Source organism: Lissotriton vulgaris, chromosome 3_1 (genome assembly GCF_964263255.1).
Source record: "Lissotriton vulgaris chromosome 3_1, aLisVul1.2, whole genome shotgun sequence".
Classification (NCBI taxonomy): Eukaryota; Metazoa; Chordata; class Amphibia; order Caudata; family Salamandridae; genus Lissotriton; species Lissotriton vulgaris.
Genome location: NC_141689.1, coordinates 429,283,976 through 429,302,852, shown reverse-complemented (window position 1 = coordinate 429,302,852; position 18,877 = coordinate 429,283,976). Strand labels below are relative to the sequence as shown.

At 43.4% G+C, this 18,877-nt stretch overlaps 1 pseudogene; it reads right to left on the bottom strand.

The window, feature by feature from the left end:
* Nucleotides 1-18,478, bottom strand: part of LOC147726596 (uncharacterized) — a 50,887-nt pseudogene extending 32,409 nt beyond the window's left edge.
* Nucleotides 18,479-18,877: the final 399 nt, after the last annotated feature.

Here is an 18,877-nt window from a genome sequence, read left to right as displayed (position 1 = left end):
CTCAGAGATAGGCTTTATTCTGTTCACTGTGAGTCACTGGGGTGCAGGGCAAGCTGCTGCTTTCATGATTTAAGTTCAGACTCCACTTTGCTTCAACAAGAAACAGCTGCTGGCGTTCCTTGCAGCCCACTTCTAGGAGCTGAATGTGTACTTCTTCTGTAGCTCATCAAAGAGCTCAGTAAATCATGCAGGAGATAAGAGAAAGGGTTTGGTCCTTGTACGATAGTTTGTCTGAACATGTCACTACAGGAGAAGAGAATGTAAGAGGTAATATTAATAAAAAAGAGTGTTTTTCTGTAGAGTTTCTGTCATAGGTTCTGCTAGAACATCTGAATAGAAACTCCCACACCTATAATCATTAGCAAATCTAAAGCTACCAAATTACTCCAGGTAATCAGGATACATTTTCCCAGTCCTGGGCCTTTCATCATCAGCATAATGCAGCGGATCTTAAACTTTGAGGACCTCATTTATGAAAAGTGACGCATCGCTGAGAAAAAACAGCGATGCAGCACTTTTCATTGCGCCCGCCTTGCTACACCAATGATGCATCATATTTACAGTATGACGCATCATGTGAAAGGAGTTACAGATACGTCAATGTTTTTTACGTATCTGTAGGCACAACAATTATGCATTGCTGGAGTGTGTCATAAAAGTGATGCAACTCCGGCAATGAACCATGAGGCAGGCGTAAGATATTGACGCATTTGCTTCCTAGAAGTGGCGCAGTGAAATCTTATAGATTTCACTGCGTCACTTCTACGACCCTTACTTGCATCAAAACGCCCCCCTGCATACATTATACCTGGCACAGATATAATTTGACGCAGGGGTTTATAAAGTGACGCATCTAGATAGATGCGTCACTTTGTAAATATGGTGCAACAAGGCTCACTTTTTACGCCACGGCACAAAAGTGATGCAAGGGCTCATAAATAAGCCCCTGTGTTTCTGCAAACCAAGCACTGAATCCCTAATTGAATCCGCGTACCCCACTTATGCAATTTCCTCTAATTGAACTTCAAAACGACACAGAAACAAGTATACATGAAACAAATAAAAAAAATTCAATATTTCATTCAATTCACAAACAAAAAATTTACAAAGATCAGAATTGTAAATTTATTAGGAAAGATGAAGCTCTTTAAAATCTGGTTTTATTTCTAAAAGGCAAATTGATGTGCTAGACTTTTGCATATCACTTTGTATTTTTGGATCCTAAATCATGCTCACATTTTATGGGTGGACACAAAGCACTTCAAAGGAGGCCACTGTGAAGGTAAGAAATGAAGAACAATGAAGCCATAAGGTTCCTTTACTTTCCCACGGGAGTGCGTGCTCGTCCCGTGCTTTCCGTCTGCAATTGCCTGGCAGCAGCATTCAAAACACACTGGGCCTTATATACAAGGAATTAACACAGCGTTGTGCCGCAAGCCATTTGGCTGCGACGTTCTTCGTTAATTCCGAAGCAAAGGGATGTGTCATATCTACAAACATATGACGTATCCCTTTGATCTCCCCAGCGCTGGTGCACAATTAGCTGCCATGCGCCAACGCAGGCACCCTTTGAACCATGGTGTAAGGGTGTCTGCGTCACTAGGATGATTGTTTTTGTGCGGGAAGGGACACCTTACTGCACAAAACCAATCTCAAGAGGGAATTTCCTCTTTCTATGTGTGCTGCAGAATGCATAACTGTAAAGCCCCAACATAACAATTCTATTACACGTGCAAGTAAGCTAATAGCCAGTAACAAAAGAAGTACTAATCTCATGTACGCATCTGTGTATCTTCTCTCCCCTTATAAAACAAAAGTTTCTTATCAGGTAATAATTAATAAAGAACAAAGGGTCTTCTATGAAAACTGTTGCATTGCTGCGTGAGAACATCTATGCAACCGTTTTCACTGCGCCCTCCTTGCGACATGATTGATGCATCATATATACTGTATGACGCATCATGCCGCAAGAAATTACAGATACGTCAGTATTACTGACATATTTGTTGTTTGAAAGGGCCTGCGTCAGTCTTACCCCTGTTGTGAGGCAGGTGTAAGATATTGACGCAGTAGCGTTCTAGAAGTGGTGCAGTGAAATCTGATAGATTTCACTGCGCCATTCTACGAGGCTTATAAGTGGTAACTCCCACCCTGCATACATTATACCTGATGCTGGTATAATGTAGTGCAGGGCTTTACTTCACTGGTACAGCAACATTATGTGACAGCCTGGTTACTGTAGCCTTTTTGTCACATGAATAGCATACATCAATTGTGTGATGTGAAGTGCCTGCAGTGACTTGAGATTGACTCACATGAGTTCCATGTACACCTACCATGCTGGCAGTTTGCATACCAGAATGTGAGTGTAAGATAGTAAGTACTGAGTCAACATTCATGTCCTGGGTTAAGGTCTTGTTAGAACTGGGGGTCTCTAGTTGGCAATGGTATACACCTCTGACCAAATAGGGACCCTTGCTCCTAATTCAGGGAAAGGGGATTACACACTGGTTAACCCCTGCTCACCCCCTTGGTAGGTTGGCACAAGCAGACAGGCTTATCTCAGAGGCAGTGTGTTAAGCATTTGTGAACACATACAGTAATACAGTGAAAACACTATGGATGGACACTACACAGGTTTTATAAAAATATGTATTGTTTATGTAGACTTAACACAAGACCACAAACTACAAAAATCCACAATACTGTAATCAATAATTCTTCAAGATGGTAGAAATAGTTAAAAAAAATAGGTTATTCACAGAAAAACAGTCTTTAGCAACAGATAACCCCAACTGGAGTTATCACGACGCCAAGGTCAAAGAAATCCCAAAGTATGTTGCCGACCATGAGGTGCGCGGCGTCAGACCCGGAGTCAAAACAGACCCACAAAAAACAGTACCTTGGAAAAGCAAAAACAAAGACAGCTCACAGCATCGGGGAGGTACGACGTCGTTGGCGCGTTGTGGCGTTGGTTCCTTACTTCGGGGGAGATGATGCGTCGGTGTCCTGGATGCTTGCACAGGCAGGGGAGGCGCTGGTTCCTGACCGGAGAGGAGGTAACATCACAATGGCGCCAAAACCCCGGTCCCGTACGATGTCACGATGTCGATGGATTCTTGATCGACCACGTTGACGATCAGCTCCGCGATGATGTCGGCTTCAGAGTCGATGCGACACAGCAGCAGGCGTCGGGCCGGCGTCCTAAGTCGAAGCAGCGCTCACGGCTATGGCAGGCTTACGATGTCGTTCGCTGGCGTCGATGTGGCCCGGCGGCCGGTGTCGGGACTATGTTGCAAGTCGGAGCAGCGCTCACGGCTTCGATGAAGATGATGGCCTCGCTCACCGGCGTCGGTGTTGCAGAATTCCTTCTGTAGCAGCTAAAACAGCAAGTTCCAGATGCAGGCAAACAGAAGGGGTGAAGTCTGGTATCCCTGAGACTTCAGTCAAGAGACAAGCTCAAAAATCAATCCCTTGGAGTAATAGTCTGCAAGATGATGAAAGTTCTTAAAAAGTTCCTTCTCCTCTCCTTGGCACTGAAGACACCACTGTAGGCCAACACAGCACACTGGCAGGGGGGCAGTACAACTCAGACAGCTTTCTTGGTTCTTATCCTTGGCAGAGGTTTGTCTTGTTGTTTTAGAAGTAATCTAAAAACTTGGGGTCTGGGTCCCCATATTTATACTAGAAAATCCTTTGTCCTCTGAAGGCAGAGGGTCCTGTACCCAGTCTAAACCAGTTCTGTGCAGTCCTGGAGCACTTTGTTGACAAGACTCCTTCTTTTCTTAGTCAGTGTGAGCCAGGGACATCAGACGCACAACAGGAGATGGAGCCAGCATTGTGGAAGGCAGGCACAGCCCCTTTCAGACCCAGGTGCTACTCCTCCAACCTATCTGCATGTAGATAGGTCTATTCAGCCTTGTGTTGACTCACCCTGTCTCCTGGAATCCGCCAGCCCCTGTCACTTACAAAACCAGACACACAATACACAAGCTAGCAGAGGCAGGCTGGATGGTTAGGTAAGAAAATACACAGAATGCTAAAACCAATCTTACTAAAAAATGTATTTTATCATTCTAAGTTCAGGCATACTAAATTCGAATTTCTACCATGTTCCCTGAGTCAGTTAGGATTATAAGATGTTATAATCAAACTTCCCATTCTGGCCTATAGGGAACAGGTAGCCTTGCAATAGTGAAAAACGAAAATGTCTGTAATTCACTATTAGGACATGCCACTGACACCAGGGCATGTCCTAACTTATACTACTTACAATGAACTCTGCCATTGGGCCTACCTTAGGGGTGTCTGATATGAAGAAAAGGGAATGTTTAGGGACTGGCAAGTGGTTGCACTTACCAAGTCGACATGGCAGTACTAGACTGCACACAGGCTCTGCAGTGGCAGGTCTGAGACACACTTTTACATGCTGCTTCTGTGGGTGGCATAAACCAGTGCTACAAGCCCACCAGTAGCATTTGATTTACAAGCCCTGGGTACACATGGTGCACTGTACTAGGGTCTGACAAGTAAATCAAATACCTCAATCATGGAGTCACTAATCATTACATCAATGTAACATAGGGAGCACTTTCATTGTGGCACTGAATAGCAGTGGCACAGTGCCCAAAGCGTCTAACCAGCAAAAAGATCAAAAACAGAGGAGGCAATCAGAAAAAAATGGAAGGGAGACTCACGTCAATGATACCAGGTCTAACATGTCTCATCACAAAACCAATGAGAAATGTCATGTAAATCCTTCCTTACAAATTTCTATTTGACAAAATCCTAATTGCCTGATCAGGGGAAAGTTTGAGTAAACACTTCCTACTCCACCACCCTCTTTTAACCAAAAATAAAGAACCTTTTGACACTTTCAAGACCTGAAAAGTAGACGAAAAAATAGACAGCTCTTTTCTCCCCTTGGCTGAGCTTTTGATCATAACCTAATCTCCTACTGTAAAATCTTGATCTTTCACCTTGTGTTTAGAAACAAAATACATGTTTTATACATTTTGTTGTTGAGAAGTGGTCTGTAACATTTTCTGTCTGTCATGCACAACAACTAGAATCGACATTGAAGTCTCTAATCCAATCTGGACACACACATGGAAGTCCGCAGAAATTTTTTCAGGGGAGGAGCATAATTAAAAAAAATCAAGATGGCGCTGCCGGTATAATGCGGGCAGCGTGATCTTGAAAAGGGCGAGTGAAAAATCATGGATCAGGGGGGAAGCGCCCCCCCTTGCGGACGCCCATGGACACATATTGTCAATTGGTTCCCTCTTTCGCATAAGGCGAAAGGAGATGTTCCAGTGGTAGAATGTGGGGAATTTAAATAAGACAAAAGCTTTCTCCTCAATAATTCTTCCACAGCGGTGTTAATAGCAAGAGCTGTTTTCATCCCCTCCTTCATGAACCTGTTCATTTATTCCACAAGTCCGTTGGAAGAAAGGGGGATGAAGAGCCACACTAAGATGTTTGATTTGATGAGATAACAAGAAGTTACTCATCAATACTGACATGAAGTGAGATCAGTTGTCAGTCACTAATTCTTTTGGACCGCCCTCAGCATTGAAAAGTTTGCCCAAAAAAGTTATGATTGACATAGTGTTAGGTGTAGTTGTAAATTTAAAGTAGGAGTAATAAGTTTCAAGTAATAGTCTTTTAAAAGCATAAGACACTTTTTGTCAGCAAGCAGCAGATCAAAAGGACGCACAAAATCTGAGGCAACTTGACTTCAAGCCTCATTAGATACAACAATGACATGCAATGGAGTGTGAGTGGTTTTCCGGTGTTTGTCAGACAACAAGCAGGTTTGACATTTATCAATCCATTGTGTTACATCCCTATCCATTGAAGGCCACCAAAAGTGCTATTTTAGAATTCTACAGATTCCACCTACCTCTAGATCACCTTCATGTGCGGCTTCAATGAGTTTACTTCGCAGTGACATAGGAGGGGCACTTGCATCAGCGCGCATAAGGACACCCCTAGCTATAGATAATTCTGTGGCTATTTGTGCAAAAGGTTTGAGGGGTGATGGAAGAGAGCACTTCTTGGGCCACCCTTTTCCTACCACATCCATCGCCGTTTGTAAAACCTCATCATTTTTTGTGGCATCCAGCCAATCTTTTTGATGTATCAGTCCTACTGACCCCAACATATCTCCTATGCTTGCCACAACACATTGTACATCATCATGTGTGTCATCTCGTGCAGTGCCTCGCAAAGGCATTCTGGAAAGGCAGGAAGCCCTGATATTTGATCCCCCAGCAATGTATCTGATCAAAAATTGAATTACTGTTAACAAGACAAAAGTCTCACCAATCTAGCAGAGGCCTTGCCTGTTCTGTTGCCATTTAAACTATTTAATAATAGTTTGTGCTCAGTGGAAATCTCGAATTGCGATTTCCATAAAAATGTCTTACCTTTTTCCACCTCCCAGGAACAGGCAACAGACTCTCTATTGTACTTGCTTCTAGATGCAAAACTAATTGTGTGCTCCTCGCCTTAGATCTATTGACAAAGCACTGTATCTAGGACGCACTGGCCTAGAACAGTGAGAAAACAATATTGCCCTAAGGTGTAAGATGACAACATGGGAGCATTGACAATGAAGTCTTTTACAGACTAAAAAGCTTCATTCGAGATGGTCTCCCAAGTAATTGGCACACCCTTTTTGAGCAAAGAACATAGAAGCTGATCAACTTGAGCATATCAAGGTCCAAACCTGGAGTAGTAATAGTAGTAACTGTATTTAATCAATTAATGATCATTCACAAAAAACGGAAGTTCCAAAAAAAGATATTTTTTATACATTTTTATATTTTATTTTATAAAAACGATATTACAATACTATATAAATAACATCATAAAAGCACCATAATTACAAAAAATAAAACATATCATACTTTACATTGCTAGAGTATCTATAAAATATCCTCTTTTAATCACAGGGCAAGTTGGCTTGTAGGTCATTAAGCTAACTCATCCAGTTATGTTAGGATCAATTTCTAATGTCATTCGTGATTTAGAAAGAGAGAGAGAGAAGAGAAACCACTCCATAGTACCCTCATACCACAGCCATAACACTAATTTGGTGGATAACATCTTAGGGCCATATGTATCATCATCCAGTTTTGCGATTCTCAAATAGCGGTTTTTAAGAAAACGCTATTTGAGAATCGTAAATAAGTATGTATGTACAAAATCGCATTTGTTTTGCGATTTCTTAAAATTCCACAATTGAGATTAGCAAATTGCGAATCGCAACCAAAGAATACTTTCCCATTCATTTTTATAGGCCAGGAGGCCCATAGGAATGAATGGGAAGTTATTCTCAATTTGCGATTGGCAATTTGCTAATCGCAAATTGAGAATAATTTCAAGGGTGCAGGGATGTCCAGAGGACACCCTGATGCACCCGTGAAATATGAATGCGTGCACATGTGGCGCACATACATGCATGTATGTACGTCACATGGTACTTTGAAAAATGCAAAAATGGGCATTTTTCAAGGAATTCGCAACTTACCACCAACTAGAAGTTGGTGGTAATTTGCGATACCTTAAGGACATTTTGCACATTTTTTTTTGCTTCATACATTGCATTTAAGGAATCGAAAATTTGCGATTCCTTAAATGCAATTGCAAAATAAGGAATCGCAAATTTTGCGATTCCTTGTTTTGCACCAGATTTTGCTTTATACATACCATTTAGCAAATTTGCATTCGCAAAGGCCGAAATTCTGCGAATTTCGGCCTTTGCGAATACAAATTTGCTTGATACACATGGCCCTTAATCCTAACCCGCAATGCATAGACCAAATATCTCTTAGTGTAAACACTAGCCATTTGGTAGTGTCCGATCTAAACACACGTAGAGCTTCTACTGATCGTGTAAATGCCAAAAGTCGACATGCTGGGATTATCCGCCTTTTCTGATTTGTACGTCACAGGGGCAGGTAAACATAAAGGGGTATATTATCAAGCACGGCGTTAACATAATGGCCGCTTTAACTGCAGAAAGCTGCTGCTAAAGCGGCGATAATGGGCTTGATAATGCGGCGCAGAGAATTCCCATTGAAGCCCATGTTCACGCCAGACATGAGCTTCTATGGGAATTCACAAGGGCGTATTATTAAGCCCATTATCGCCGCTTTAGCTGTAGTTTTCTGCCGCTAAAGTGGCGATAATGTTAACGCTGTTTCTTGATAATATGCCTGAACGTGTTTTAAAGATTCAGTGTTCAGGTTACACACTAGACACCGCGGGGTTACCATAGCATTCTTCCATTTAATTTTGATAACATTAAAAGGCAAAATCCCCAACCTGAACTGTAAACAAAGTACAGGTGCATGTGGGGGTTCAATTTCATCCATAAAAATGTCAAACTGGAAGTTTTTAAGATCCAAGAACCTGTCAGTTAAAGTGTCTGGTGCTGCAGCATTAAAATATAGTACCTGAAAATAATTCCAAAATCTATTTTTTAAAGGGGTAACACTTCTTTTGATATAGTTTTTGGATTCTCCCATAAGTCCCCCATCCCCAATTTAACCAGCCACTGATTGACCTCCCAAAACCACACCACTCACCCAGCCCATTTGTCCAGGTTTTGTAGTTCAGCTACTGCTTCCTTGATGAATGAATGAATGAATGAATGAATGAATGAATGAATGAATGCAAGACTTTTAGAGCATGGACTTAGCCCAAGGGCATCAAGGCGCTAGCACCGATCAACATACAGGCAGAACCGATTCCTACTCAAACCCGACTTTCAGGGAACAGCCATGTCTTCAGGGCTTTACGAAAGATTGAGTGTACTCGTTGCCCCAAGAGAAAGTCCGGGAGAGAGTTCCAAACATGCGGAGCTGCAAATGAAAAGGCCCTCCCGCCCCATCTCATCTTTTTAACCCTAGGAACGACAAGGAGATTCTTTTTTGCTGACCTCAGGCATACTGTTGTAAAAAAGGTCTTTATGCCCAAAGGGCCCAGGCCATAGTATGCGTTATGAGTGAGGCATAGGGTTTTAAACACAATTCTACGGTCCACAGGGAGCTAGTGCAACAATCTAAGAGAGGACGACACCGAGTGGTGTTTGGGAATGTCCATCACCAGCCTGGCAGTGGCGTTATGCACCAGCTGCAGTCGACGCAACTGGCCTTTGTTGATGCCTAAATAGAGGGCGTTGCAATAGTCCAATCTGGACAATATGAATGCAACCACCACTTTTTTGCGTGCTTCAAATGAAAGGAAGTGAGAGATTTTCCTTATGATCCGGATAAGCCAGAAGCAAGTGGCAACTGTCCTAGAAACCTGTAGATTCATGGATAGGGAGACATCCACCACCACTCCCAGATTCTTCCCATGGAAGACCGGAGTTGGACAGGCGCCAAGCGCGTCAGGCCACCACTCCCTGGACCAGATGTTAGGCCTGTCTCCACAGATCAGGACTTCCGTCTTCACGCCGTTCAATTTGAGATAATTTTGGACCATCCACAACGAGACTGCTAACTAGCAGTTCTTAAAGTTCTGCGCAGAGTCCCTAGCGTTTTGCGTGATTGACACCATAATTTGGGTGTCATCCCCATAAGACAGAACTTCCAACCCGAATGGCTTAACCACCCCTGCCAGCAGGGCCACATAGATATTAAATTGATGGAGATCGGTGTGGTGCTAGTCCAAAGTCTTACCCAAAACACTAAGGGCCATATGTTTGAAACTTTGGTTTTGCGATTCTCAAAGAGCGATTTTTAGAGAATCGCTATTTGAGAATCGCTAAACGCTATGGGGCAGATTTATGTTAACTGGCGCATCCCCTGGGATGTGCCAATTAACGTGCGCCACAGTGCGCCCATGGTGCAAAAACGGCACAGATGCGTGACGCATCTGTGCCGGAAATGTGGCGCATTGCAGGAGTTGCGTCGCAAGCGCGACGCAGCTCCAGCAAGGCTCGGGGGTGCCCCATCTACACAATGCTGCATCAAGACCTACGCCTGCTTCAAGCAGGCGCAGGGTTTTGACGCAGCATTGGCCTGAAAGTGACTGAGTGAAATCTCATAGATTGCACTCAGCCACTTTCAGGAGGCGTTCCTGCGCAGGAACTCCCCCCCCCTGCGCAGGAACGCCTCCTTATGGCGCAGGGCTTTACAACGTGACACATCTCCTAGATGCGTCATGTTGTAAATAGGGCGCATTGCTTGCGCCGCAGTTGCGTCAAATAAAGTGACGCAATTGCGGCGCAAGGGCATCATAAATCTGCCCCTTTGTATGTAAGATTTGCAAATAATTTTGTGAATCCTACATATTCCTTAATTGCTAATCGCAAATTCCGATTCGCAATTAAGGAATACCTCCCCATTCATTCCTATTAATTCCTATGGGCCTAGAGGCCCATAGGAATGAATGGGAAGACATTCTCAATTTGTGGTTCTCAATTAGAGAATCACAAACTGAGAATGCAATATCAAGGGTGCCAGGGTGCCAAAAGGACACCCTGTTGCACCTCTGAAATGTGCATGTGTGCACATGTGGCACACATACATGCCCTAAGAGCATGTATGTGTGCCACAGGTCACTTTGAAAAATGCAAAAAAGTGAATTTTTTTTAAGTTGGTCGTCATTTGCGATTCCTTATGGCCAAATTGCCTTTTTTCTGTGCCTCTTACATTGCATTTAAAGAATCTTGTGATTCCTTATTTTGCAAGGGTGTTTTCCCCTCATACATCCCACTTAGATAAATTGCGATTGCAAACGCCGAAGGTTTGTGAATTGCGGTGTTTGCGATCGCAATTATGAATGATGCATATGGCCTTAAAACCTTTAATACAGCAATATATGTGATGCTCTTTAGCCCAAGGTCTAATCGGACCAGGAGTAGGGGAGTATTTATTGGAAGATTTAAAAGTCATCTTATGAATTTATTTTGCACCACCTCAAGACTCTTCGTCTGTTCCAAATCCCACAATTCAGCACCATAAAGAGCAGCACCCAACCCTCTTGTGAGGTGAATTTCTATTGCAGAATAAATTGGGCGAAAGACAGATTAATTTAATTTCTTGACCATTGCGGTATCTACAAGCTGGAGCGCAAGGCTACTCTTTTGTATCTGGGTAGGCCATGTTTGATTGCTAATTAATCTGACCCCTAGATAGTCAAAAACCATAACCTGATCTAGAGTATTAGAACCCAGCCTCAGCTTCCCTTTAAAAGAATTATGGGGGTTAAAAGCCATGAAATTAGTCTTAGAGAAGGTAATCTCAGGATCTAAATCATTACAGACTGTTGCAAACCTGTTTAAAACGTTCTGCATATCCATTAGGGATTTCAAAATTAGCAACATATTATCTTCAAAGAGGAGAGTAGGGATGTGGCTGCCTGCTAATTTAGGAGGGTCACCCCAATAACCCAAACAATGCATTAATTAGCCCATTCATATATAAAGTTAACAAAGTTGGAGCCATAACACAACCTTCGCGAACGACCTTCAAGATACTTATATTTTTGGTGAGATCTCCACCTGTGCTCCACCTAATTTGGCATAGTTGTCTTGGTGCAGTCGAACTATAAGTTGTAACAGGCAACTGGCCAACCCAAGATCCCTCAAGGTGGCCTACAGTTTGGTGCGATTGATGGAATCAAAGGCTGATTTGAGATCCACAAGCACAACATACAGGTGTCCCTTCCTGATGGTGACTTCCTTCCATGTGAGCAGTAGAAAACGGAACATTTGATCCAGAGTGCTTGTGGTTGCCCTAAATCCTGCTTGCAGGTGAGACAGGATATTATTTTCCGCAATCCAAGAGTGTAGGTTAGTCAAGATCAGTTTGCAAAATACTTTTTGTGCATGGTCTATAAGGTCAATTGGCCCATAATTGGAAAGATCACCGCCTTCTCCTTTTGTGAATACTGGGATAATTTCAGCACTATTCCAGGTCCCTGGGATGCTCCCTGCCCCATGAGCGATAGCATTAAAAACTGAGTAGGGTATAGTATATAACCCAATATATGTGGCTCAGATCGATGAAGGTCTCCATATATTCAGTCTACAAACCTGCAGTAATATTCAATCATTCCTAGGAATGACCTTAATGTGTCTTTATCCTTTGGAGGTGGAACCTCTGCAATCGCTTGAGTGAGAGACAATTTGGGTTTAATTCCTATGGGAGTAATGTTGTGACCCAAATAATTCAAGTGTCTGTTAGGATTTTGCACTTGTCATGCCCACATCTTTGAAAAAGTTTAATACCTTTCTTAAAATCACCTTCTGATCTGACACAATCTTTGAAAATATCAGGACATAGTCCTGATAGGCCTGTACACCATCAATCCCACCCAAAATGTGCTCCATAAATTTCTGGAAAACACTTGCCACTAAGGCCACACCAAAGGAGTCACAAAGGTGTTCTAGTCACATGATTCTGGTGCTAAGAGATCCAATGGTACGAAGACTTTAAGTCCAAAGAGCTGAAGATCTTGGAACCCCAATATTAGCAAGTACATCCTGGATTTTTGGGAGTGTATGGCAGTCAACAACAATCTGATTGTTCAGTCAGCGCATAAACAAATATTGCCACCCTTTTTGTGGACTACTACTATGGGGCTGACCCACTCCAAGGAATCTGTGGTAGTATTCACACCTTCCAAGACTAATTTGTCTAACAAGTGCTTTCAGATCATCTCTTATGCTTAAAGGAATTGACCTGACCTTATGAGAAATATGAATGGCCTTCTGTTTGAGTTTAATCATGTGTTCAAACCTGGTGATCTTACCAATCTTTGACTGCAGGAAGGCTGCAGGAAAACTTCCCAAAAGCTTTTCTAAGACATCACCTTCTTTATCACATACATTAGTGACAACATTAACTTGTGCGCCATTTAGTTGTACAGGATTCTCTGAACCAGGAACGAGTTTCAAATCCATTTGTGCTCAATCCTGCCAACCCAAAATATTTTCCCCTTTACCGCAGAATACATCTTAATTTTGATGTGTCTACCCAAACATGACACATTCTCTGTAAATAATCTAACATGTCTATGTCATTATCTCTGTAAGCTTAGAGTAAAATATCTGTTTGTTGTACCTGAACCTTGGCAGACCAGTGCTGTGTAAAAAGATGATCTGAACATAAGAGATAGCACCAGAGCCTACCCTCATATTCAGTGAAAAATCACCTATAAATACCTGACAGAACAGGCCCTGAGTTGTGACTCAGCTTGAGAAACACCATGAGTATCAATAGCTAAATCCATCTTGCGGAAGTCATCCTGCAAGCATTCATCTTTAAGCTGTGCATCGCTCACTTGTACATTGCTTACTCGTACCACAGTCTTTCCTATGAACAGATTGGAAATGATTGATTTTGCAACACTTGAGACATTTATTTCCCAAAGCTGGGCATGTGGGACTTTTACTCAAGTGTGAACGAAAAACACATCTGAAACATGCTGTACCAGATTTCTTTTGAAGAGGTTTGATTACCCTGTTTTTAAAGGCAATAGCATTAATAGAATCCACATCTTGGACTAAATTAACTATAGAGTTACTGAGTACATCATTAGAAATACACTTGGATGAAACAATAACAGGGTCAATCTTTTTTGCCATATCCATCACTTTAGTGAGTGAATGATTTCTGCAACTCAAGATTCGCTCTTGAATATTATTAGAGGAGCAACTGTAACCAAGTTGATCCTTAATATATGTATCCAGTGCTGGACTAAAATTGCAATTAGATGTCAAATATCTGAGAGCCAAAATGTGGGGCATATTACCAAGCAATAGCGATAAATATTGCTATTGCTTGGTAAGAGACAATAATGTATCGCCGTCCTGCGGCTATTTTTATCGCAGATAAACCTAGGTATTACCAAGGTTTATCGCAAATGCGATAAAAATCGGCCGTAATGCATGAATATCGCTGAAAAGTCAGCGATATTCAGGCATTACCGAGCTATGGAGAATTGGGGCTCACTGGTTAGAGGAGGCATACCCTGAAGCTGAGGTCAGACCTGGGACCAGGGTTTGATTCCCGACGCGGCAGGGTCCTGAACCCAATTGTCCACGGACTCGATAATTCTCGCTTCGGTCCCCACTCTAAGCACGAGTTCACACTATGCAGCTCTGGGCAACAAGCTTGCTTAATCTCCACAACGGCCCCCCGCGGCGGGATGCCTGGCTTTCACCTTGGGGATGCCCAGCACAGGTGATCTCACAGGGAAAAACCAAGACGGGTTCCCAAGGCAAGCGCAGAGATGCCAAAGGGGCAGCTGGTAGGAGATAGCGACCATCTTGGGCCCCACTTTGCATGTCAGTGATATTTATCACTAATGACATGCAAAGTGGGCGTGTCAAGATGTTAGCGACTGAAAACAGTCGCTAACATCGCTATCTCCTATTACCAACATTTGGAGTTATGTGCGCTAAGCGCGAATATCTCCAAAAGCTAACACCTGCCCTGAGCAGTTCTTAGCCATGTTATCCAATGGGAGGTGGATAACATGGCTAAGAGCATTAGCTCGGTAATGCATGAATATCGCTGACTTTTCAGCGATATTCATGCATTGCGGCGATTTTTATCGCATTTGCGATAAACCTTGGTAATACCAAGGTTTATTTGCGGTAAAAATCGCCGCAGCTCAGCGGTAAATTTTTGTCTCTAACCAAGCAATAGCGATAATTATCGCTATTGCTTGGTAATATGCCCCTTAGTGTGTTAAGCTTCTCTGGGTTTCAGCTAAGCAAGGGCCCAAAATCCTCAGCTACTCACATTGTAACAAAGGGTTGATTTTACTAGCTAAAATGTAATGTGTCCAGGTCGAGTTTTTCCTGCATTTTTTGTCCCAGGCGCTAGACCCAGCCACACAAGTGGGGCACCAATTTTATCAGGACAGACATGGAAACAAAGAATAGTATATGATTTTTATACCAGTTGCATTTCTCTGCATTTGTAAGTTCTAAATGTTAGCCAGTGGGGAAGAAAGATGGCAGTTACCAAATACTCTTTTAATCACATGGTAGTATTGGTAACCACAAATACATAGGTTCACAAAAAACCACTGTCCTTAATTTAGTATTGTAGGTACATTTAAAAAATTTATAGATTTCCTTCACATCCATTTTTTATTCTTTATATTTTGCCACATAAATTACTGTATAGTCAGTACACAATGTAAGGAGCAGTTCAGGTTTTGGCTCTGGGTATTGTATGCTGTTAGAGAACGTACAAACCCTACATATCAGTGTAACCAGATCGGTATGTCAGATGCAACGGTATATTGCTTTTGTAAACCGTCCATGGTGCAAAGAAGTTACAAAAGAGAATGTTGTCACAAATGACTGTTTCTTTCCCACTCATTTCCCTTATTTTTTATTTTAGCAATTAGTTTCATTGAGAAAACCATGAGTGATCTACACAAATCACCCCTTGCTCAGTTCACCATGTTATCTACTTTTCATAAATTTGTAGCTTTCTGGGTGAAGAACCAGAATAACCCACATACTGGGTCTCGGCTGCGGGGGAACCGCCCAAGTCTTCCATAACCTTCATACGTAGTAAAAGGAGACACAGGAGCCTTCGTCTGCAGGAGGAACCCAGTTTTATTCAAATAGCCCGGGCTATGGAACAGACAGCCTGATTCATTATTCTCCCGTTTTGCGAGCCCCTAATAGCGATTCATAGCGAATCGCTATTAAGGACTCGCAAAACGGGATTCATGTAGGAATTGCATAAAGAAATGCGATTCCTACATATTCCTTATTTGCGATTAGCAAATTGCTAATCTCAAATAAGGAATAACTCGCCATTCATTCCTATGGGCCAAAAGGCCCATAGGAATGAATGGGGAGTATTCCTTATTTGCGATTAGCAATTTGCTAATCGCAAATAAGATAGCGATTTGAAGGGTGCCAGGGGTGTCCAAAGGACACCCTGTAGCACCCCTCAAATGAAATTTTACACAGGTGTTGCACACACACATGTCCAAAGGACATGTGTGTGTGTAACATGCAACTCAGAAAAATGCATTTAAATGCATTTTTCTGAGTTTTCGCAATTTACCACGAGGTCTGACCTTGCGGTAAATTGCGGCCAGAAATTGCGAATTCGCAAAAAACATTTGGATGATGAATTGCATTTAAGGAATCTCAAATAGAGATTCCTTAAATGTAATTCCTCGCAAAATTGCGAGATCGCAATTAGCAATTTTTGCATTTGGGATGCTGAATCCCAAATGCAAAAATCGCACTCGCAAAGGGCCAGATTCTCAGAATCTGGCCCTTTGCGAGCGCAATTTTGTTTGATGAATTGGGCGGAGAGTCCCAAGCTCGTTAGAAACAAGACAGAGGAGGCTGTTGATTTACTCCGCAGCTTACAAGCCTTTTATACCTTTTAATTCCAGTCTTTTGGCTGTTAGTCCATTGTTCAATCAGGGCAGTGTTTACAGTTGATAACCAGATCCAGACGATGTTTGCATTTGGTGACCTGGTCAAGGCTTGATACTCAAATCATTGTTCACTCAGCTTGATAAAAGCACGGTCATTCATGTCATTGTTCGATCAGCTTGATCAAAGCTTGGTCATTCAAACCATTGTCCAATCACCCTGATCAAGGCCCAGCAGTCAGACCATTGTCCAGATAACCTGATCACGGAGTCAAGGATGTTTGCCAGGCAGGGAGCAGGAGATGGAAAACAAATCATTTACACAGGGCGTGAGTGTCTCATGGCTTTCTGTCGAACTGCAAAGAACAGGGGGGGGTTGGGTGTGCGACAGTTCCTGTGCAGAAATGCAGGCTGCAAGATATTTTTTGTCGTGTCAGTTTTTTTCTCAGGCATCAGCAGAAACGACCAGGTGGGTCGTGTGGAAGTGTTTGACACGAAATGGCAATGGAAAAACAATGGCGTCCCGGTGCCGATCAGAAGAACACTTTTCCTTAGACCCTCCTTTTGCCATTGAGTGGCAAATACTTTAAGAAATGTCATTGTTCGCAAGGCCATCGTTTTCTTGTTGGAGCATCATCATCATATTAGTGTTGTGAATGTTAGAGGGTGGAGGCTTGATGGTCTGGACACACATTGTACACAGCACTGGCAGGCACTGAAAGCACAAACAGCAGGAGACCAGGACAGTTACTCCCAAGGCAAGGAGGATGAGGACCCTCCACCCCCACTGGGAAAGGTGGCCCCAGATCCAGCCTGTGAGGGACCAGTTGCCTTCATCCAGATGAATTTCGGAAGAAAGGCGATGCAGACGTTGGATGGCATTGTACACTGTAGGCGCGTTGTCTGGGATGTACATGCAGAAGCTGGAGCCAATCAATTTACATACACCACCACGATCAGCAAGGATGTCGTCTAGGACCATGCGTTTCTGAAGCGTTATAAGGCGGTCCGCCTGTAGCTCTGCAGTGATGTTGGAGAGGGCACCAGCTGTTACTGTGATGGTGGCTTCAAGGACCCTGGTCAGTCCTTGTACAGCCCAACTGTTTGCCATGGGGCCCCAGAATGGAAGGAAACCTTTAAAGAAGTCCCCGGTTTCCTGGCCTGCTGTATCCCCGGCTGATATGACGCCCTTACCTGAGCGACGCAGAGCGCCCTTCATCAACAGGTGGTAACCCCCATGGGTAGAATACGTTGGTGGAAGGAGGAAGGCCAGATAGAAGGTACCAGACCAGTTACGGGGGAGCCAAGTGCAGGCGGCAGTGCCACAGATGAAATAGGTGTTGGGGGATGCCACCAGCTTCGGAGGAGATGTAGAGTTTAAAGCTTTTGTGATATCACAAGTACTGGTACCAACTTTCTCAGTCCCTAGGCCATGGATGCAGACACGGCCTTGCACATTTATGACATTCACAGTGTCTCGTTCATCGGGCAGTATCCTTCTTGTGCGGAATCTGGAAAATGTTCGTCGAGTGGTTGAGTTGAATACTACCATCTCACTGAGTTCATCTGGTGATAGTAGCGAAGTGGATGAGCTGGTCGGGCAAAAAGGAGCATTGGCATGGCCAGATATGTTCCGCCAGAAGTCATCCCGAAATGTTCCAAGGGCAGAATTGGCAGTTCCATTGACAGTGTAGGCCTCCTGTATCAACATCCACCATGCAAGACAAGACCCAGAGATGGAAAAGGGGTAGGGAAAGAATGGGACAGGGTGTATCATGGAATGCAGCATCAGTCCACAAACCCAGAAGTTGGAAGTGTTCATGATCAGCTAATGATGATGCAACATTTGGATGAAGGTGTTATTGAAGAATTCTACACGGCGGGGTAATTTGTGGGCTGGTAGCGTGTAATACTGGTGCTCTGCAGGAGTCGGGGTAGGAGTTGGTGAGGTAACAGGATGGTAAATTAGTAACAGCCAACCAAGGATAGACAGGATGAGGGAGACAAACAGCGTCACCACTGTGGCCTTGAAGCATTTACTATGTTGGAGACTGACATATTGTTTCTGGATTCGGGTGTTTTGGACGGCAGCCATTGTGCTAAGCCACGGACCTCTAGTGGCTGTCTGTGATTGGTGGTTGCTTCACTAGGCGCAGGTGCCAAGAGCCCTATGACGTATCTTAGTCTGACACACCAGCACTACTCTCATCCGCGGATATCACAGCCCTACAGCCTATAGGCACTTGCTGAAGTCAAGGGCAAGCCTTCCCTCGGGGGCGCAAGTTATATCGGTCGGAAGTAGGGACAGTATGGTCGGGAAACAATTGTTCTTGATGTTGATCAGAGTTAAGGGAGGGTTCTACCCTTCCTTTCAGTACGCTGTCACTCTCTGCTTCCGTAGATGCAGTCTGAAATCGCTGAATGGGACAAACGTGGGGACTGTTTCTGTTTCTGAGTCTCTTTGTCCTTCCCTCACCCACTGATCATAGGGGAA